At 33.4% G+C, this 24,270-nt stretch overlaps 1 long non-coding RNA gene across 1 annotated transcript; it reads left to right on the top strand.

The window, feature by feature from the left end:
* The first annotated feature begins 2,483 nt into the window (after positions 1 to 2,483).
* On the top strand, positions 2,484 to 3,994 carry LOC122290818. Its single transcript, XR_006236559.1, has 4 exons — positions 2,484 to 3,030; positions 3,160 to 3,224; positions 3,754 to 3,814; positions 3,926 to 3,994. It is a non-coding gene; the product is annotated as an uncharacterized LOC122290818 (long non-coding RNA).
* The last annotated feature ends 20,276 nt before the right edge of the window (positions 3,995 to 24,270 follow it).

Genomic DNA, 24,270 nt, shown 5'->3' with positions numbered 1-24,270 from the left:
TTTTTTCCTGTTTTTTCTTTAAATTAATTTGATAGAGAAATGGTTTTTACATAAAATAAAAAATAAAAAAATTCAAAGTTTACAAACTAATGGGTCATGTTTCAGTACATTACCTTATAAAATCAACGGAGCTTGATTCATATATAAAAAGGTCAAAGTGATATAAGACAAAGTATGACTAAACTACTTCAAAATATATAAGTAATAGATCTCTATAAAAGAAATGAATCTCTACAAATCAAGATAGATTTATTAGCTCTCTCCTCTAGATTTTTATAGCAAAACCATATTTTTCAACCTCTCAAAAACCTTATTTCATCCATTATATTGAGAGCTATGAGAGATTGTGCGTGATTGTAAAATCATCAAACATATTAGATTTTTCCTTGAGATGGCTTGTGAATGTAGACTTTTATGCCAAATCATAGAAATCTTGTTCTTTCTTTACTTACATTTTATACGTTTTATTTATTATTTATTTTATAGATGAATATCTGAGTACCATATCAATGCCTAAGCCATCATCGTGAACCATTCAATCGTATTGTTGGGGTCTGGTCATGTTGAAAAAATGCATCAAAATAACATATCAAGTTTAGGGATTACTTAGACACTTAGATATACTCAAAACTTTTCATAATTTCGTTCTCAAACATCACTAACAATCAAATTCATTTCAAATCTTCAATTTTTTTTAATCTAATCCTAACCTAATCATTATTTGAATAAAAAATTCAATATAACATTTTCAAACTTCCAAACAAATTATAAAAAACAATACAACTTTTTCAAATTTCAAATAAAAAATAATATTAAAAAATTATATCCAAACTGTTTTTTAACTTTATAATTAGCATTTTTACTTAAGTTTTTCTCTTTCATTTTTCGAAATTCAATAAAATATCTTAACTCAAATTATTTTATTACTATATATTTATAAACTATTTCATTACTATTTATAAAATTTTGAGATAATATTCTAAATATTCAAACGTGTTCTTAGTCACATTAATATGTAAAGTTTACTTTTGTGAGCGTAATACTATTCAATGGTTTAACTTAATTTGAAGATGACCTAGTATTTTTAACCTATTTCAAAGTACTATAAGTAACACGAAATCCCGTGATAACAATACCTACCGGCAGTATTTAATATGGTGGGATCTATTTTTCCAAATTGTCAAAGTTGTTTTTTATATGTCATGACGTGATAACAATAACTACTTTTTTTAGGCTTATATCTCTTATTTGGGTTATTCTCAATAGTTTGTTTTAATGTAAATATGATCGAGGTTGTAAATATTTAAACCTTATAAAACTTCGGATATAAAATGTCAGTATTGGTAATTATAAAGAAAAGTAGCTTTCTCGAGAAAAGAAAAGAAAACCCAACTCACGAGACTCACGAAGAATAATCATATATGTAAGGCGGCGACAAAATTTAATTATTTTAGAGAAATATATATCTATATAGATTCATGAAAATCCTATTCATGACACTAGCTACCATCTTATCATTATATAAAAAGTGACATATTTAATTATTAATAATAAATATATCATATCTTACATAATAAGATGAAAATAAGATAAGAATGCAGTATATAATATTACTTATATATATAGTTACTTGACCCATGATTTTACGATAAAAATGATGGTGATCATTGTGGTGTTCCTCCATATAAAAAAATGGTAAAATAAACACATGATTAAATAAGAGAAAACCCATGAATTTATGTGGTTTGACATTAAGTTGTTTATGTTTATAGTCTTGTAGAGATGAAATTCAATGTGAAAGAAGTTTGTACAACTACATGCTGCATTCATGTCCATTGTTCGTCCTCTACTTGCTTGCACTTTGTTACCGTCATGATCATTTGAGAAAATTAAGGGAGAAAGTAGAAGGAGATCAAGAAGATCAATGTATAGGTGCTCCGGTCACTACAAGAAATTTGGCATATTGCAGCGATTTTTGACTTGTTGCAAAAAAAATCGTTGCAATAAGTTATCTATTGCAGCGTTTTTTAAATCGCTGCTGATTTTGGTGTTGAAAAGTGATCAGATTTGTGATTTTAATATTTACAGCGAAAAATTTAATATTTACAGCGATTTTGACCGCTGTATTTGTAAAAAACCTTTTGCAGCGCCTGAAAATTGTTGTAATTGATTTCTGGGCGCGAAATTTCATTTTTTTCATCCCCCGATTCCTCTTTCTTTTCCCTCCAGTGGTCTCGCCCCCCCCCCCCCCCCTCCCCCCTCTCCCCCTTTCCCCTCTCTCAGTCCCCATCGATCTTCTCCCTCGACCCAAGCCGCCGCACACAGCCAGTCTCCAGCGGCCCCACCACGTCACCGCCACCTCACCTCGACGTCCGCCCCCTCCTTCTCCCCCAAACCCCATGCCGGAAATGTCATTTTCCCCAAATTTGGTCTCACCTCTCTCTCTCTCTCTCTCTCTCTCTCTCTCTCTCTCTCTCTCTCTCTCTCTCTCTGTCTCTCGGATTTCTCTGTATCGCCGTCTCTAGGGGCGCCTTTCGCCACCACGCACACGTCGACGGCATCGCCAGTCCTCTATCGGAGCTCCCTTCTCCTCCGTGCCTAGCCCAGCCGCCCGAGGCCCTCGTTCTCTCCCTTGCTCTGTTCGCAACCCACGGCCCCGACGACTGGTTTGGGTATTGCACATCTCTCTTGTTATCTGTATTTCTTTTTTAATTTCTCTGCATTTTTTTGAGTATTTTAGTGGATCTGTAAGTCGTTCAAGTTGGCAGCTTAGAGGCAAATGGGACTTTTGAGTTAATATTAATTGAGATGAAGATGGCCTCATTGGATATGTTTTTGGATCTCTCATGATGCTTGTTTCGCTTGATTCTGTCGCCACATTGTTGTGAATCTGTACAAGTTAGATAAAGGACACTGTTTTACATATATGAAGAGGCACAATAGTACGTGCCTTTGCCTTGTGAAAGGAATCTACTCCAGTTTAATGATGCCAGGCTTGCAGTTGAACCTCGTAACAAATACAGAATTCAGGTAGCCATTTCATTTAATATAACTTGATAAATTTGTTTAGCCTCAAATTAAAATATCTTGATGTCTCCGTAATCTCTCTAACATTGGAACTTCAATGTATTCTCTCTAACCCTTCTCTGTTTGTGTTAGACAAAACCTCATGGCCATGGTGATGTGCATGCACTTCTCTTTTCCAGTGGCCTTCTGAAAATATGGTAATTATTAATAGTTCACCTAATCTCAGGAATTTCTTTTGCATGCTTATGGATTCATATCATGTTTCACTTTATTGAATCATCTTCTGCCTTGGTCTGCTTGGTTGAATACAAATACAAGATCTATGCATGTGCTTTCACACGCATCTCATCCTGGCTGATGCACTTAAAAAAGCCTTTGGAATTCTAACCAATAGAAAGCAACTGCATAATAGTGAAACTATAGCTAGTAACTGTTATATATGTGAAAAATCAATATATCAATTTGAGCCTCAAAATATCTATTTATTCAAATTAGAATTTTGCTCCTACTTCAAGTAACATTAATAGGTTGTTAATATTTTTTTCAACATTGACAGTAACTTTCTTCCTAAAATTTTCTCTTTTTTTAAAGTTTAACAGCCTAAATTAGCTTTTGAAATTCATAGTACTGGATAAAATCTTAATGTCCCATGATATGCTTCTATATCATATTTGGCTTGGCAAAATGCACTTCCATGATTTTAATATTGCTTCATGACCATTTCAGGCATGATGCTGGTTTGAGATGGGTTCTGTTTTTCCAAGATACAAATGGGCTTCTGTTCAAGGTTTGTTGCTTCAATGTTTCATTGTTTTGTCTAGACAATTCTTATTATTTTTCAGGTCGTGATTGATTTCAAAATCAATGTGCTCAACATTGTTTACTTGTTTGAATGTAGGCAATTCCAGCATCTTTGGGTGTAAGTTCTACCAGACAATACCATGTTAACTCTCTTGCTGTGCCACGCAAGCAGAAGAAGCTATTGGAGGAATTACAAAACTTACTCATGCTGATGGTATTTTGCTATTGTGTTGAACATTTACTTTGATTGTTTGTAGTTCATAATTATAGACTTGCATCATGTTGTCTTCACCTGTAAGTTTTTTGAATGAAACTTTTGTGTGAGGCACGTACTATTATGTTTATTCTGTTGACAGATGAACACTAATTTAGAATATTTATTCTTCCTAATATTTGGTCTTGGCCTTGTATAACAATATGTAAACGTCTCTAATGGTGTGTCACAACTTTAAGTTGATTTTGGCGTTCAAATGTTTTATCTTTAAGTTTTTATATATTTCACTTGCTCAAGGAGAATGGCTTCATTGTATCGATAAACTAATAAACTTTATATCTTGCGTTTGGGGCTTACTTATATGGATTTTACTTTATTATATATGGTCCTCTCCCTTGCTTTCCCCCAATTTTTGCAATATTGGATCTTTATTGAATCATTTAATGCGCCCTTATTTTTTCTTGTAGGATCAAATATGCTTCCAAAAGTGCATCCTGGTGTATTTTAAATTTTTTTAATATTAAAAAAAAACCCGCACACAAATTAGCTTATGAGTACATATATATATATATATATATATATATAAGTGAGTGATGGCTTACTTAGACACTAAGCATATCTAGGCATGCATTAGCATCATATACATTTATAATATTGTTAACTCTCAAATAATGACAAAGACCTATTGAAGATACTCATGACTGGAAAAAGTTTTGTTAAGTATTGGTTTTGTTCTTTTGTTAGTTGTAAGCAAGGAATTATTGTAATCCTCAAGATGATTGGTACTTGTTTAAGCTGAACATGCATTAGTTGCATCAATACACTCAATTCTCTCAACAAAGATCAGTTTTGTTTCACATTTTACAAGTAATTAAAGCTAATAATCCTTGCTATAGATAATTTATAATTAAACTACTGAAAACAACAATAATGCATGCATGCTCATATACTTATATATATATATATATATATATATATATATATATATATATATTCAGTTTTACTTTTGCTTATCTAAAATTGACAAAAGAAAATATTCACATATTAGTGGTATGTCACCCTCTCTGTAGTTGGAATCTTAGTGATATCATGGCACTTGACTTACCTTCCTTAGAGATGCATCAATGAGCGAAGTTTCAAATATTCACATATTACCTGTTGCTTTCAATTAATTTCAGGTGATTGTCTTCTTTGAGTTTCACTTTAATTTCATTAGAGAACATGGTGGTTCAATATCTGCCTTGTTTTCTAACCTAAGAATCTGTGACAAGTGCAGTAAAGTGCAATTACTTTGTTGCAACACTTTATTTTACTTGCTTTTGTCTATGTTTCTGTGTGAGATTACTAATCCTTTACCCAACACTGTCCTCAATATGCTAATTATTTCTTATTGTGATGTTCTCAGGGATGATGACAACGACTTCCTGGTTCAGCTATGTAAATAATAGTTTTTAATCCTCTACAAAACTTTTGATATAAGTTTGGAAGTACTGGTTTTTTAGTCAAGTAATGCTTTGTGTTTTTGCTTAATCTATATATATTTAGATTGGTTGCTGCAAGTCCTATGGATAATTATCTCTACTTTGATCATAAAAGTGTAGTTTGAAAGCAGTGGAGACCTAAATAAATATCTAAGCAAATTGTTTGTAAATTTGTATAGGAGTTTTGGTTTGGACAGTTATTGATGAGCTTCTAGTGTTAACAATACACATTTTTCCAGAATTTTAATAAAAAAAGGTTTGATTCTAAAGTTGTACTTTACTTGAATGAAGTTCTACTTTGAGATTAGTAAATTAGATTGATGCTGATGTGTTACAACTATTATGAAAAGTAGGTTTTCATGCATTCTTTACCTATAATAAGGCTGAGCTCCTGTTTGTATGACTTCATGCTCCACTTTTCAGGTTTTTTGTCCTACTAATCAGTTGGTATTGTGTCTTTCCAGAAAACTCATATACAGGTATGCCTTTGAATATGGGAGCAATTACTTTTAGTTGAAAGTGATGAAGTGCACTTAGGATCGACTTGAAGTTTCTGCTTGGCTATGTACTGAACATATTTCTACTTGTTGTATACTGAATGTACTGAACATATTTCTACTTGTTGTATACTGAATGTACTTTGTAGAACATTTTCTATGTACCCTTTGTATTATTAAATAAAGGGAATTAAATCCTAGCTGATCTACTAACTTTGCTTCTAATACAAGTGAAAAAAATTACTGAAACTGTATGTTTCAGTAGTAATTTTTTTTTTATTTTGTAATTAAGTATTTGCAGCGATTTTTATTCTTTGCAAATAGGCCAAATTCGTTGCAAATAATCAGTTGCAACGATTTTAGTCCTTGAAAAGTATGCAAAATGCAACACAGGAAGCAAGCGTTGCTTTTGCACATTTGCAGCGCTTTTTTATTTTTTGCAGCGATTTTAGTCCTTGCAAAAACAATCAAAAGCAGCGCTAGAACGGTATGTTGTTTTTGACGTACACAATTGCAGCGCTTATAAATCCATTGCAGCGATTTCAAGTGTTGCAAAAAATGGCAAAAGCAACGAACCAAATGTAGCGCTGCTGTTGTTGGAGGCTATTGCAGCGATATTTAGTGATATAGCAAGGATAAATTTCGCTGTAATTAATCAAATGCAGCGCCATGACAATCACGTGGGGTGGCCTTTTGCAGCGTGAAATGAGTGACTTTGCAGCGGTTTAAAAACGCTGCAAATGAAGTCTTTTACAGCGTTTTTTCAATAACGTTGTTATTGATCAAAAATATCACTTTTATACTGTCGAACATGCAAGGAGGGTAATAACGCTGCAATTGATTAATTACAGCGTTTTTTCAGTGTATTTGCAACGATTTTAAGCGCTGCAAAAGGGCTAATTTCTTGTAATGGGTTCCAAAGAAGTCTCTTCTCTTTTCTGTTGTAGTCCCCCCTCTTTCTTCTGTTGCCTTGAACTTGATTATATTACAAATTGTCCAATTTATTTCCTGGGAAACAAAAAATATTGTCGCAAAACCAATTAATTTGTGGCCAAAATGCTCCATTGCAAAAGGGGTCGATCGGCATAACATGGCCATGATGCTAGATGCGACAAACTATTATTTATAATTTCTTTTATTAAGCAGTTCTACATCACACAAATATTGAGAAAAAAAAAATAGAATTTTTCGTTATTTATTCTTGATCATTTTGACTGCCCTATATAATAAATTTTTTCTCTTCCAACATTGTTTAAATTGTTGAAAAATATATATAAAAAAACCGTACGTGTGCGTTATTTATATACTTCAGGTAAAACAAGCGCGTCGTAAATAAATAACACACCTCTGTGAAGAACTTGAGAGTTCTACTAGCTGCAAGAGAGGTCTTTGTAAATTGACCTCATATTATAGATATGAGTAATGCTATATATAAGTTTTAAATAGATAAATCTCACGTAAGCTCTTAATAAAAAAGTAAATTTTATTAAAATAAAATATTATTTAATTTTCAAAATGTAGTTCATATTTTTATAAAGATTTGCATGAATTTTATCTATTTTGAGACTTACAAATCATGTCTATGTAAATATATATATGAGCCCATGATGGACTTTATCCCGGACAGCGTTTATTAAGTACGAGTTATGAGATATATATCTGACATTTTGGACAAATATCTTAACTATAAGAAATTCAAAAAAACAAAAAAACAAAAAAAGAAGAAGAAAAACCACGAACGAATGAGAAACTTATATTAGATTACGCTTTTAACTAGATTTGATTAAAAAAAAAAGGCAACTATATATATTAATAGGAGTGGCAAATCGTGTTTTCGGATCATATTTATATTCTGTCAAGTCATATACATTTTATTATATAGGTCAAGCTGAACCCAATCCATTAAGCACAACGTGTTAAACTTTCAAATCCTAATCCAACCCATTTAGATAAAGGATTGTGTTGTGACATCTATTCTGACCCGTTTCATAATTAATTAAAAATATGTTAACATGAAAAGACTCTGTTTGGGAGATTTTTCCTAGGGCATCTCCTAAGATGACTGGCCTAGATCAGGCATCAAGGGGGTCCCCCACACTCCAAAGGAACCGACTGGGGCCCACGACCTGTGTAAGTCAGGCTTCATGATCCTAATTAGGAGTTGGGATGCTATGCAGTGAGTGAGGGCAGCTACGCCAACAAAAGGAAGAATGAAGCACGCCAAATGAAGGAGACTGAACTCCAAAGCAACATCAGGGGATCACGCCATATTAAAAGTGCTCACTAGGAAATCATGCCATATTAAAGAAGGCTTGGCGGAAAGGACTCCAGGAAGAGACCCTCAAACCAGGTCATAGGGCATGGCCGCCTATCCCTCGAGGTAGGGTATAAAAGGACCTCTAGCCATTAGGTAAGGGGGGATTTATTTTTTTACTGAGAACTCGCTTGCCAAACTCCTGCTTTCCAATATTATTTGAAGATCACCGCTAACTTAGACATTGAAGGCTTCCCGGGCCACCCTAGGGCCTTCCTTTGCTAACATTTTTTAAGTGATCGCAGGCACACGAGAGCAAAGACCCGTACAACCGAGAACCCGACCCTTAGGCATATGAAACACGCCGTCAATAGACTCATCTAAACTTGGTTGTTTCATGTAAATGAATTGAACTAAAATACATAATTCATTTGACCTAATTAACATAATTTCATATAAAAGTTAAAATTTATAATTATTAATAACCACGATATCTTAAAAAATATATATTAATATTTTTCAAATTTTAACATATAATAAAACTAATATTACAAACTATACAATAACAACTATAAGCATGAGTCTAAAATTACAATCTCAACAATAAGTATAAGCATATTAAGAAATATCAATATTACGATTTAACAATAATAAAATTTTAATTTTGAAATAAATTCTAAATGGGTCAAAACCATAGTTTTTGGTACTGTACCGTACTGGTCACTAAGCCGGTATAGGTATGGTATCTGTTTCGTACCGGCTTGTACCGGCCAGTATTTCGGCTATTATCTTTTTTTATTTTTTTTTTATTGTTTAAGCTATAATCTTATTTTTTGACCCCCAATTCATACCAGATTATTTATAATTTATATATACATATGTATTCATGTATAATTTATTCATATATAGACTGTTATTTTGAAATATAATTTATATATATAATTTATTTATACATCGACTATCCCGAAACGGTACCGGTACTGAAATATTTCTTTCCAGTGCCTTGACTGGTACAACATCCGGTGCGGTATTCAAAACATTGGTCAAAACAAAATTTCGTATTAAGTAGGTTGATCTGTTATTAACCCATTTATAAATCACGTCTTAACAAATCAATCATTTTTTATCCAAACCCCTTACTATTAAGCCTAAACCCGTTAATTTCGCGTTATGTTCGTGTTGAATTTACGGGTCGTGTTAACATATTGATATTGCCACCCTTAATTATTATGAGTAAAGTTTGTTTAGCTTTCTAGAAGTGCACTAACATATTATACATTTTTATACAAATGCCCTTAAAATCCTTTGTCGGATAGCATTTTTTTCTTTAAAAGAAACCATTTATGTCTTCATTAATTAATCAAAAATATATCATATCATTGTTTTTCCAACATAATACAACTCTGAATAACATCATGGCATTCTTCTAACCAAACAATCTCACCCACAACCTATAAGATATACTTTGCAAGAAGATGAGCAGCCTTGTTACCTTCCCTTGGTGAAAAATTGATAGATTATTGTTGTCTGCTCCTTAAGATACTCTGGATGTCTTCAATGATCTGACCATGCTCTGGCCAGGTTTCCTCAAAGCTGTTAACTTCATCAATGACTTTTGACATCCTCCTATAATACTACTTCCTGAAAACCAATTTCATGACAAAACATCATAGCATTCCTTACTACTTTCCCTTCTGCTACAGTAGGAGTTGTGACAACATCTTCATTCAAACATAAAGCTACAATTACCTTTCCCGGTCCATCTCTTACTATGATTCCACATCCCATTACATTCAAGGGAACATCCCAATTTACCTTATAAACATTTGCATTAGGTTTAAGCCTTTTAATAGCTCAATCTACTCTACTAGTTGAAATAAGAGAATTCCTCAACACACTATGTGCATTTTGAAAATCCCCTAAGTCGTTATGTGTTGCGGTGACTAATATCCATGGGCTTTCAAACTTTTGCTAAAAAAGTATGTTTATTCCTTCTCTACCACATCCTTCTAAATATGACATCACATTACAAGAAATAAGCTCATTTCTGGCAATCAAAGTCACCACAAATACTACAAAAATTAGCCACTCTTACTTCTAAAAATCCTCATTTATTTCTTGTTGTTTAAGTTTTATCACCATATTTCCCCATATATTAAAGAAATCTTCCTCACTACTTGACCATTTATGAATTGGACTAAGAGGTTCTGCCATTACATCAGTTGTTGGTACACAGCTCCAAAGAACATAACAGATGGCTTCATCCCTAGTCAGACATATTGGACAGGTTTCACTATTTGTTATATGTCACTGATATAGCTTATTCTTTGTTGGCAAAGCATCACTTACTACCTTCCAGATAAACACTTTAACCCCATTTGTCACATTGAGATCCCAAATTTTCATCCATACCACATTGTCCCCCTTATTATCTGATGATTCACCATTTTCAAAACTCTTCTTATGTACTACTAAGTGATATGCACTCTTTAATGAGAAGAGACCAATTATTTTAGGGCATCATATATCAGCTTATCCTCTAATCCCAGTGTGTTAAATGGAAAACTACATAACATATCTGCCTCTCTTTCATAAAAACCTCATAAATTAAAGACTTCTTCCAGCACCCCTTATCATTATCTATCAACTCTTTCACTTTGGCATATTTGCTAAGAATGCTCATTGGAGATTGTATTATGAACGTAATAGGGGTTGGAAGCCATCTATATCCCCCATATACAGATCTTATGACCATTTCCTACTCCGCACCTTAGGCCTTCTTTGAGTAGACCTTGAGCACCCCATATACTTCTACATATTTGTGATGGATGAACACCTAATTTTGCTTCTAGAAAAGATCTGCTTTTAAAATATTTCTCCTTTACAATTTTAGCTGCTAGTGAGGTAGGATTGGTAAGAAGCCTCCAACATTATTTTGCTAGTAGAGCTTGATTGGAGCTTTCTATGCCCCTAAAACCTAAGCCACCTTCAGCCTTTGATGTTCCCATCTGATCCCACTTCTTCCATTGTATCTTTCTTTCTTAAGCCATATGGCCCCACCAAAATCTTGCCAGCTTATTCCACTTGCAACTTGGTGAAATCCTTTTGCAATTCCTCATTCATCTCATCAGTAACTTTAGCTTTCATGTTCTTTAAATATTTGTCAATAACTTCTTTAGAGGGGTTGATTGTTTGATAAACATCTGTCTAGTAGCTCTGAAAAGCCTGCTGGATCCCTTTTTGATTATCTTTTAGCTCAACATTGGAATCAAGAATCTGTACGATTTGGTTCTTCCATCTTTTCTGACTAGCACATGCATGGAAAAACTTAGTGTTCCTATCACTAAGTTAATACCAGTCAAGCTTAGCCTTTTATCTCCATTTGATGTCCCCATGTTCTAAAAAAGGCCTACCTCTCTTTGCAATTGTTTGATCATTTCTACATTTTGAGACCCCATATTTTTCTGCAATCGATGAATCAACTCATACTTCTCCTTTACTTCCTTTACAGTGTCTTTTTTTCTCCTTAGACCAATTGATAAGAGCATTGCTACATTTGGTGAGGGTAGCTTGAACACTTTCCAAAGGGTTAGCCAACAGACCTCCATCATTCCATACTCCCCTAATAATCTCAGCACATTGCTCATCTTTGCACCACTTAGCTTCAAATTTAAAGGCTTTTTAGGTTTTGTTATGCCTACTAGACCCCTGATTAAAGGAAACTAGGAAAGCTCTATGGTTTGAGCTTACAGCAGGTAGGCCCTCCACTCTCACAACCTTAAAAAAAGCTATTTCCATGAATTATTTGCTACAGCTCTATCCAACCTCTCTTTAGTAAAACTAGCATCTACATGTTTATTACTCCACGTATACATATCACCCACATAACTCAGATAAAAAAGATCATTCTCTTCAAGTGCATTTTTAAACATCTTCATTTGTGATTCTGGTCTCTCTCTTCCCCCCACATTTTCAAATTGAAAAAGAATTTCATTAAATTCACCCACCACATACCAAGCAAAATGTGTAGGACTTACTCTTTAGCAAATTTCAAGAATCCTTTCTTCTACTAATGTTAGGATAGCCATAAAAACCAGTTAGGAGCCACTTGGATTGACTTTCTCTACCATCACTGATCCAAGCACTAATGTGCCTAAGAGAGTAGTTAAGTATCTCCAAATCCAACTTAGCTTTCCATAACATTGCAATCCCTCTACTCCGTCCAACTGGGTCTACTCCAAAACAATTTTCAAAACCTAATTTCCATTTTTAATGCTTCCAACTAATTAGTAGTCCTCAGCAGTGTTTCCATTAATAACAACACATTGGATTTCTTTTCCTTTGCCATAATGCAAATGTCTTGAACTGTTTAAGAGTTTCCAAATTCTTGACAGTTTCAACTAAAGAGATTTATTGGTTCGGTGGGGTACTGACTAACAGCCTCTATCGATCCCAAGTTTATATTTAAGTATAATTGCATTACTACCCCAAGTTTATATTTATAAGTAAACATGCTTTCCGGCCTTTTTTCACATTTATTTTATATTGAGCTTGGTTTTATTTGAGTTGTTTTACGTGAGTCACGTTTGTTTAGTCAGGAACTTATAATTTTATATAGAAAGTATAAAAGGGTGTTCGCTATTCATGTTTAATATATTTAAATAGAACACGATTTCCTACTAAATTATAATACGTTATTAGTATTAATTTTTTTTTAGATTATAGCAATACTTTAACCAGGATTTGAATTTTAATATGAGTAAATTTAATTATCGAAACAAATTTATGCTGTTTATTTTGTCAGATTTGATAAAAAAATTCTATTATATTTATAATTAAAAAAAATAGAGAAATATCTTAAGAATGTATAAAATATGTTAATATTTATTAGATTTCTTGTAATACTGAATAAGTATGTTAATCATAAAAAAATTTTAAACTATCTTATGGATTAAAATCTTCGTGACTTATTTTAATAGATTTTATAAAGCCTATTTACTTTACTGAGTTATAATTTGAAAGTGAAGATATGTTAAGGAATAATTATATGATATTTGTATAAAATAGAATAATATTTCTTATTCTTCATATTATTTATTTATTAAATAGAATGTCACGAAACAATTTTTTAGAAAATTTTGTAATTTTTAGCACTTCGTATAGGTTATGAGTTACAAAGTAAGATTCAGGAAACAATACAATGAGATAAATAGTTTGATTATAAATTAGGATTATTACATATTATTTTGTTTAGATAGCTTATTATTAAAGTCCGTTTATTGATAGTCATGTTTTATATACTAAGTATGTCATGATTTATGCAAACATGACGTCATTCATAATAATCCACGATCATATTATTTCCGCATCAAATTTAATTTAATATTTATAGTTATGTACGTATTATGAATGTCATGCTTCTCATGTTGCATAAGACACGTAAATATTTTTATATTTAAGTGTAAGACAAGATCAGATTAGTTAATGAGATGATCATCTAGATGCATAGTACCAATGCGATTCATGGATAGATGTGCAAGCTGTAGAGTATGATCTACCGTAATATGGTAGAATACTACTTAGTGGCTCCCCTTATAGTCGCGGGATGTAGGGCCAATGCACAATTTTACACATAAGATTAAGTGTGTTGTCCAATTAGATAAGTCATATCAGTAAGATAATTTAGATAAGTCAAGACAATTCATGCATAGCATCAGCATGAAGATGGATAGTCATGTTTTTAAGTTCTCAGTATGAGAAATTTTATGAAAAGTTTTATGTTTATTATGTTTACATTATGATGGGGTTCTTATTGAGTTTTCGACTCATTTTAATTTTATTTCATATTTTTGACCACCCAAATGAAAATGATTATGAGTATGAACAGACGAGTTAGCTTAGATGGAGTAATTGATTTAGTTATAGGTTTCTTAGAATAAATTATCTTTTTGGCAGATAGTTTATTTAGTTATTGAAGTTTTTTATTTAATATTATTGGAGACATATTTTATTAAATAATCTTTTTTATAAAACAATTATTTATTTTATTAAATTATGCAAGTCTGTTGTCTGGCTATTCTTATGAAAAGACATGATATCCCTAGGCTACGAGAATGAGATTTTATAGAATGATTTGTTGCTATATGTTTGTTTTGTGTTCATATAATAATACCATTGAAAAACCTAATATGTCTACATAATATATACTAGTAGTTGGGCAACGTCCAAAGCATGTTTGCCCAGTGTATAGAAATATTAGTTTTAAGAATTAATATTATTTTTATTAAGAAATTTTTTTGATTAATAATGTAATGCTTTTAGAAAAATAAAAATATAATTTCTAACATCAAATAGTAAGATAGAGTTAAATCGGTTTTAAAGTATTTAGAATTAAAATCTTATTATTTATTACTGCATTTACTCCTGGGTATGGCTGTAAATAACAAATACGTGAAAAAAAAAAAGAACTTTGAATCAAAACTGTGCAACATAGAAGACAAATTGTTAATACTAAAGTAACTTGCACAACATATTTTCTTAGTTTAATAAAACAATTATTTTTAAAAAGTAATATAATTTTTATGAAGAAATAAAATATTAAGATTTTTATAAGATATTATTATTTGATTTTAATGTTTCATAATAAATTTAAATTGATAAATAAATGATATTTTATTGAAATAATTGTATTCGTAAATGTAGTTGGTAAATATATTTAAACTTAATTATTTTACATTTTTCTTTATTTATATAAAGAATGAATAGAAATTTTAAATCACATATATAAATTTATATATATATATATATATAAATTATAATTTATATAAAATATCATATATATATAATAGAATATAGAAGATATATTTATATAATTTATATAGATATATATATATATATTTAATATACTTCCTAAATGAATGATCATTAATGTATAGATTTTAGGATCGATGCATGTTTTAAATTTATTTATAAGTGATTAGAGAGATTAAAAAAATAAAAACTTTTAAGAAGAGAGAGAGCCGCTTTAATTTATTTATATAACTAACGATGTTAATTTTAACAGTAAAATAAAAAAAACTATTAAACTAACAAAATTAAGTTAGATAACCACTTTATATATATACTAGGTGAAAGCAACGTGCAATGCACGTTTGCTTAATTTATATTTATTTATTTTTTGTTAAGAACTAATTTTTTATTAATAAAAACGTAATATTTTTGATTAATTAAATAACTAACGATGTAATGTTTATATAATTAATAAATAATTACACATTGTGATATATTATAAAAGAAGAGCATTAATAGAATCTATAATATGATCTTATAAATAAACATCACTTATAATTTTATGAAAGCTATTTGAAATAATTTTAATTCTGGGATGACGATCTAATATTTTCCTCATCTTGCATTACTTCAATAAAAATGACATTAAAGTGCCTATATTTTTTCTTCTTCAATTTCTGTGGATCTATATAAACTTGAATCCTCCAAATGTTTTTTGATAATTTCTTCACAATGCTTTTAACATATGGTCAATCCTCCTATAAAATAAATTTTGAATAGTAGATTAATCAATGATAACTTCTACTTATTATTTCTACACACCATACTTATTTTATTTATTTTTTTATAATAAATATGTAGTCTATAGATGATAAGTAGAACAACTTAATAGTTTAATAAAAATAAAAAATAAAAAAATAAAAAATAATATTAAAATATATAAAATATATGATATAAAATGATGAGTAACATTTTTTGTGAATTAAATAAATAATAACAGTACTACTGAGACTGTATATATCATTTATAAAATAAAAATAGTAATTAGCGCAAAGTAAAAAAAAAAAAAAAACTTTTGGCTTAAAGAAAAGTATTAAAAAAAAAAAACTTTTAAATAGGAATTGTCCCGCTCATTAAAAGGATCCATAATTATTCTCTTTAATAGATATAGAAATCAATGAGTTTTTGGCCAGCCTTTACTGATGTGCATTTTTAACACCCTTTGTAAGTGCCCATTTTTCTTGGAGAACAAAGTTCTTTTATTAGTATTCAAAATTTTAATGTAGTTGGCAAAGCATTAGAAACAAACCTACCCACACCAACATGCAAAGTACGTTTTTATAATTTAATAAAGTGATTATTTTTAAAAAATTGTATAATTTTTATAAAGAAATAAAACACTAAAATTTTTATAAGATATTATTATTTTATTTTAATGTTTCATAATAAATTTAAATTGATAAAGAAATAATATTTTATTTGAATAATTGTATTCATAAATGTAGTTGGCAAATAGATTTAAATTTAATTATTTTACATTTCTCTTTTTTTATATAAAGAATGAATAGAAATTTTAAATCACATATATAAATTTATATATGAATTATAATTTATATAAAATAATGTTATATTATAATTTGCATGTTATATAATTTATTACTAATTTACTTCTCTTGTTGATGAAGTAGGTTTTAGCATTGACAGCTTTCTTATATGACCTACTGTTTATGTTCATAAGCAATATTTATTTAAGTGATTAGCACCTATACTAATTTTAAAAAATAATATTAGATACAATATTAAAGTGTGCTCTTATATATATATATTTTTAAAATAATAGAATTTACTATTAAATAAAAGATTTTAATGTAAATTTAGTATTTATTCATTTAAAAAAAAACTATGCAAATGATAAAAAGTAGAACTGAGATTTAAATTAGTATTAAAAATAAATGCCAATATAAAAAAATTAATGACATAATATTTTACTATAAGATTAAATTACCGTGTCATATATATATTCGTATAATGAAATTTAAACATATTAACAAATGAGATAACCCAAAATAATCCAAAATAAGAATTAAGAAAATTAATTAGAATCCTTGATCAGTTGAGATAATTTTTCTTACATATTAACGAATGAAACCTTTCCTTCGTTGGAATCTCTTATTTTATATATTATATTATATATATGACTGCTAAATACATTATTCATATATAGTGCGTAAAAAACAACTTGAAGAGATCAAGATAATATATTGTAATACATTATATAAATACATTATTTATATAAATAATGTAAAAAACATTATTTATCTCAACTTGAATATAAATACATTATTTATCTCCAAGATAATATATTGTAATAGATCAAGATGTGCATATTTAATGGAAACCCAACTCGCAAATGTGGTTTTTAATTTGTTTCAGGCATGGAGATTATGGATTGTAGACAGAGCAATGGAATTGATCGATGAATCAGTAGGTGATGCGCACACACGATCTGAAGTGTTAAGATTAATTCAAGTGGGTCTGTTGTGTGTGTAGCATAGACCTGAAGATAGACCAAACCTGTCTTCTGTGGTTCTAATGTTAAGCAGTGAAGTTGTATTGCCTATCCCAAGGCAGCCGGGTTTCTATGCAGATTCTCATCTAGCAACAATGCAACTTATTCAGCAAATGGAATTAGCATCTCAACATTCGAAACATGGTAGATACTATCACTTGGTGCAAAACAGGAGAGTTTTCTTTTGAAACTTGTAAAGTAAGAACAAAAAGAGAAAAGATGGATACATTTCTTAATTTAGAGCAAGGATTGTTCTACTGTAATCATGTTTTTAGTTGAGATATAGGATTCTTCTTCAGACATGGTTTGTTAGTAATACAATTGTTCTTAAGTATTATTACATATTTTATTCTCAAATATCACTTAAATACAAAACAATTTTTAATTATTATTTTAAATATTTACCATAAACAATCTTTTTTATGAAAACTGAGCTAACTCATACCAACCTATAACAAATTTTGTGTATGTTTGTATTGTTTTTATTTTTATTCGATTTATGATTATCCCAAAATAAAACCTTCGAGTTTCCCCACACTAAATTCTAACCTTGGTGTTTGAACTTTGTTGTAGTGTAACAATCCGGCCCATTATTCTAAGGTTGGAATATAGATGGTCTTATTGGGCTTGAAACAGGTTTAATGGGCCAATTTTTAAATAAGTTGATAGGTTATTATTTATTTATATTTGTGTCATGTTGAGCTTAAATTTGATCATATATTATTTGTATAATTAAATTTTAAAATAGCATAAACAATATTTTATTTTAAACTTATATTAATATTATGAATTGTACTAAATTTATTAATAACATGTATAATTTTATTTCAAGTACCATTATTGTTATTATTATTAATTTTATTTTATTTGATAAATGTGTTTTAAGCTACTTTCTACCTCCCTCCCTCACTCTTCTCGAATAAATCACATTGTAGACTCTGTGTTATACGTGGGAACCAGTCCAACGGAAACCGAAGTAACTCCCGCATGCAACGGCCTCTTGCCCATGTCTAGCACGAAGCAAACCTCCCACCACCATCGCACAGAGCAAAGAATTGTGTCTGTTTTACACCCATCAAAACCAGAGCACCCAAATACATGCACAACCCTTTCCCTCTCCACCCCACGCAAGGCAGTAAGGCCTGGACCTCCATCACCTTCCTATGCCACACCAACGTCCAGTAGAGAACCATCACCCACGTCTATTTGCGTTGCTCTGTGAGCCACCAGCTGTAACATCCGGGGCCCAGTGGATTCTTTTCTTTTCTCCTCTCTTTCTTACCACTGTTTTCACGCAGCCAGAACACCAAGTAATCTCCCCTACCCCCCCAACCCACCCCACCCCAAAGACGTCATTTGAGATGAGCTTCATCTTTCCACACACATTTTATCTTTCCGAATGTTTTTCACTTTCAATTTATGCACTTCCGAAAATTCTTACTCCCAAATCTCCTTTTATCTTCAAGTTTAGTCAGTTTGAACTTCCAGTCCGTTTTTGAGTTCCCTTCTTTATTCCGTTTATGTTCATCACTCAAGTCTCCCCAAAGCCAAACCTCTCCAGTCGCCATCCCTACACCACGATCATCGAAGGTGTTCGACTAACCAGCCCTTATTCCTCCGTCGCTGCACCTGAACGGACCAAAGGTGTAGCGGTAAAGCCACTTTTATGGACTTTTATGGGTCAAAAATGGTGGCTAGTTGAGCTTGTATTCACACTTGCTTCCGTCATCTTCTACTTGCTTCCACCATCTTCCAGTTGCTTCCGCTATCTTCCACCGCCACCTTTATGGGTCAAAAATGGTGGCTAGTTGACAACCTACATCAAGCTTGCGTTCACATTTGCTTCTGCCATCTTCCAGTTGCTTCCGCCATCTTCCACCTCCTTTAACTCCTATAAATACATGTTTTTGCTTTTAGAAACCTATCCCATTTTGAAAGAAAAATTTAGAGAAAGAGAGAGAGTTTTAGAGAGAAAAATAGTGAGGTTTCTCCTATATATTGTCTCTCCTTTTATAAGAAAGAGTGAGTTTTCTCCTTTTATAAGAGAGGGTATTGTCAATTGTGCTCTCCTTATTCAAGAGAGAAATTCTTGTAATCCTTTTGCTATAGGTGAAATTTTTCTACAATTGGAGTTCCTTATTATTTCTTTTATTCTTTCTCATTTCTACTTCAGTTGTAATTGTATGCCCCGTACCACAACCTCCTAATAGTGGTATCAGAGCATCAGGTTTATAGCCGGTTTTCGTGCTACAGTTAGATCCAGTTAGTGGAAAGGAGGAATCTTCAATAATGGCGACGAAGTACGAAATAGAGAAGTTCAATGGGAGTAATTTCTCATTGTGGAAAATGAGAATAAAAGCAATTTTGAGGAAAGATAATTGCTTGATGGCAATTGGAGATAGGCCCGATGAGATCACTGGCGACGGCAAGTGGAACGAGATGGATGGCAATGCTATTGCTAATCTGCACCTAGCACTAGCTGATGGAGTATTGTCAAGTGTGGCGAAGAAAAAGACAGCAAAAGAGATATGGGATACTCTGACAAAATTGTACGAGGCCAAATCACTACACAACAAAATTTTCTTGAGAAGAAAACTCTACACCCTTCGGATGATGGAGTCAACTATTGTGATAGACCACATCAACACCCTCAACACTTTATTTTCACAGCTCACAGCAATGGGGCATAACATAGAGACGGGTGAACGTGCTGAAATTCTACTTCAAAGTCTACCTGATTCATATGATCAACTCATCATCAACTTAACCAACAACATTGAAGTTCTAGTCTTCGATGATATTGCAGCTGCGGTTCTTGAAGAAGAAAGTCGGCGCAAAAGCAAAGAAGATAGACCAGGAGGTTCACAACAAGCCGAAGCTTTGGTAATAACGAGAGGGAGATCAACGGAACGTGGCCCTAGTGGGAGTCAAAATCAGAGTAGATCAAAATCCAGAAGTAAGAAGAATGTCAAGTGTCATCACTGTGGCAAGAAAGGGCACTACAAAAGGGAGTGTTGGCATCTCAAGAAGAACGAAGAAGCCAAAGGAAAAGGCCCTGAGTTGTCAAAAGCTCAGAGTTGTGTAGCAAGCACCTCAGATGATGGTGAAATTTTATACAGTGAGGCAACAACAGTTACTGAAGGTAGAAGAAGATTCGCTGATGTCTGGCTTATTGACTCAGGAGCAACATGGCATATGACTCCCTGGAGAGAATGGTTCAATCAATTTGAACCTATCTCAGGAGGATCTGTGTTCATGGGAGACGATCATGCCTTGGAGATTGCTGGTATTGGTACCATCAAATTGAAGATGTGTGACGGTACAGTTCGCACCATTCAGGAGGTACGACATGTGAAAGACCTGAAGAAAAATCTATTGTCTTTAGGACAATTAGATAATAGTGGGTGTAAAACCCATATTCAAGATAGGATCATGAAAATAGTTAAAGGTGCGCTTGTAATGATGAAAGCGGAAAAGATAGCTGCAAATTTGTACATGCTTAAAGGAGAAACACAACAAGAAGGAGAAGCATCCACTGCGCTGGCAAGTTCGGCAGAAGAATTAACAATGATGTGGCACCATAAGCTTGGCCACATGTCGGAACGAGGTTTGAAAATTCTTGCTGAACAAAAGCTTCTTCCAGGGCTCAAAAAGGTTTCATTACCCTTTTGTGAGTATTGTGTTACTAGTAAGTAGCACAGATTGAAATTCAATAGTTCCTCTGCTAGAAGTAAAGCTATCTTAGAACTAATCCATTTTGATGTTTGGCAAGCACCAGTTTTGTCCCTAGGAGGAGCAAAATACTTTGTGTCATTTATTGACGATTACTCCAGGAGATGTTGGGTGTATCCAATAAAAACTAAAGCAGATGTATTTCCAGTTTTCAAAATATTCAAAGCGCGGGTTGAGCTTGAATCTGAAAAGAAGATCAAGTGTTTAAGGACAGACAATGGAGGAGAATATACTGGTAGTGAATTTGATAGCTTCTGTCAACAAGAAGGTATCAAAAGGCAGCTCACGGTGGCATACACTCCACAACAAAATGGAATAGCAGAGCGGATGAACAGAACCTTGTTAGAACGAACAAGAGCGATGTTGAGAACTGTGGGAATGGCCAAGTCATTTTGGGCAGAAGCAGTCAAGACTGCCTGTTATGTGATCAATCGGTCACCATTAACCGCAATTGATCTGAAAACGCCGATGGAGATGTGGACTGATAAGCTAGCTGATTATTCTCACTTACATACATTTGGAAGTCCTGTTTATGTTATGTACAACGCCCAAGAAACATCAAAGCTAGATCCAAAATCTAGAAAATGTATTTTCTTAGGGTATGCTGATGGAGTCAAGGGGTATCGCCTGTGGGATTCCACTGCCCGCAAGGTGCTAATCAGCAGGGATGTTGTATTTGTAGAAGATAAGGTACAAGAAAAAGAAAATGATAGCGCTTCAAAAGAGAAACCAGAGACTACTACAGTTCAAGTTGAAGAAAGACAAGAATTAGAAGTTCCAGATTCTTCTGAAGCAATATCAGAGCACGAAGAACAAGAACAAGCTGAGTGTGCAATTCCACAAGTTCGACGGTCAACTCGGGAGAGAAGAAAACCAGCTTGGCACTCAGAGTACATCATGGAGGGAAATGTCGCATACTGTCTACTAACAGAAGATGGAGAACCGTCAAATTCCCATGAGGCTACAAATAGTCAAGAAGCTTCTCTGTGGATGGTTGCAATGCAAGAAGAAATTGAAGCTCTCCATAAAAACAAAACATGGGATCTTGTACCACTACTGTGATGACCCGTTTTTGAGTGTATTTTCGCTGAAATGGTTGTTTTTATTTTAATTAATATATTAGTTATTTATTTTAATTTAATTGCGCTTTAAAAATTGGTTTTTTTATTTATTTGATGTTGTGTTTTATTTCTTTTTGTTGTTTTGTGGTTTTAATCTGTTTTCGGCAGTTTGTTTTGTTTTCCAGAATGAGGATTAGACCTCATCTTTTTCCCTACACCTCTTTTCCTTTTTCTCTTCTTTTTCTTTTTTCCTTTTTTTCCTTTTTCCTTCTTTCTTTTTTTCCTTTCTTTTCTCCTTTTCTTTCTTTTCTTTTTTTCCTCTCCCCCGCCTCGACCCCCCCAGCCTCTCTCTCTCTCTTCTCTCTCCCTCACGGCCGAACGCTTCCTCAGCCCAGACCCATCGCCGCCGGCCACCGTGCGGCACACCACCCCCACCAAAACCTTCCCCTCCCTCCGGCGCACCACCCCACCGATTTCCACCCCCATCCGGCCGGCCGTTTGGCCGGAAAAGCTCTCCAAAGGCTGCACGGATTTTGCCCCGATCCGCCGCCGTCGCTCCACCTCCGGCCACCATTTCTTCACCACTTCATCACCGGTCCCTTGCCATCCTAACCCACCTATTTCCGGCCTCCAACGACCACCGGAACAGCTCCCACGAGCTAGCTTTCCTTTTTGGGAAATCCAGCCTCTTTCCGGCGATTCCGCCGCCACCCAGGGCCAACCACCACTTCCAATAGCTTCACAACCATCCCTAGACCATTCCCTATCAATCCCAAGCTCTAGTTTGTCCCCGTTCAAAAGTGGGTTTTTCACAACCCACGGCCACAGTGAATTTTCACTGTGACGTTGCTTTTTCGGCGCCGTTTGCAACGCCGCATGTTTTCTAAAATTGCCATATAGCGCTGTAAGTATTTTCCAAACCCTATTTTCAGATTTAAATATATATTGCTCTTTCAATTTAATTAATCTGCTGGTTGGTTGATTCCGGACTGAGTCCGAGGAGTTCGGGGGTCGGATGGATGGAGGACGGAGTTGCTTGATTTATTGTTTTATGGTTGATTGTTTGTTTTGGAGCATTGATAATTGCATTTGCATGGCGCATGCTTGTGTATTTATTTTATTTGAGAAACCCTGTTTTGCTGACGTGAATGGATTTTCGGGTGCGTGTGTCTCACGAGCCCAATCCGGGATGAGTTATTATCTCGGTGGAGCTCCTCTGGTCACTCGGGAGTGGATAATACTGAGTGACGTCCCCTGAGTTGTCGCTGGGCGACGATGGGAGCGGGGCTAGAGGATGGCCCGGCCAGGTACGCGCGGGGCGCGAGTCTGGGCATCGCTCTACTCACCGACTCCGTGGCCCTTCGCTGACGAGGGCTAGAGGATGGCCTGGCCAGGTACGCGCAGGGCGCGAATCTGGACATCGCTCGTTTAGGTGTCACATGCGTAGTTGTTACCTGCGGTGTGGCACAGAGCCAGGGTGTGCGGATGATCCTTAGGGGAGATCATGGTGCATGCATAACCGGTTTGTTTTTATGGTTTTCGGATGCGGGCCATTTTCTGGGAAAATGGCGAGTTTTGGTTTTGAGGCTTTTGATCCATTTTCTGGGAAAATGGTGGTTTGGGCCATTATCTGGGATAATGGCGAGGCGTGGTTTTTAAGATTATGTTTTTATTGGGCCAAATGGGTTTTTGGCGTGTGTGGAAAAAATCGTGTTTTGTGGGCTTTGTGCATTGGGCATGTTTCATGCATATTGTTTGAGTTCTATGTGTTTTTATCTGGTAGTATTTGGGTTTTACTTACCTGCGGTACCATTTTTCGTTCCGTAGCTTTTGGTGCAGAGTTTG

Source organism: Carya illinoinensis, chromosome 13 (assembly GCF_018687715.1).
Source record: "Carya illinoinensis cultivar Pawnee chromosome 13, C.illinoinensisPawnee_v1, whole genome shotgun sequence".
Taxonomy (NCBI): Eukaryota; Viridiplantae; Streptophyta; class Magnoliopsida; order Fagales; family Juglandaceae; genus Carya; species Carya illinoinensis.
Note: the sequence above shows the minus strand (reverse complement) of the source record. Positions and strands in the feature narration are given on the sequence as shown.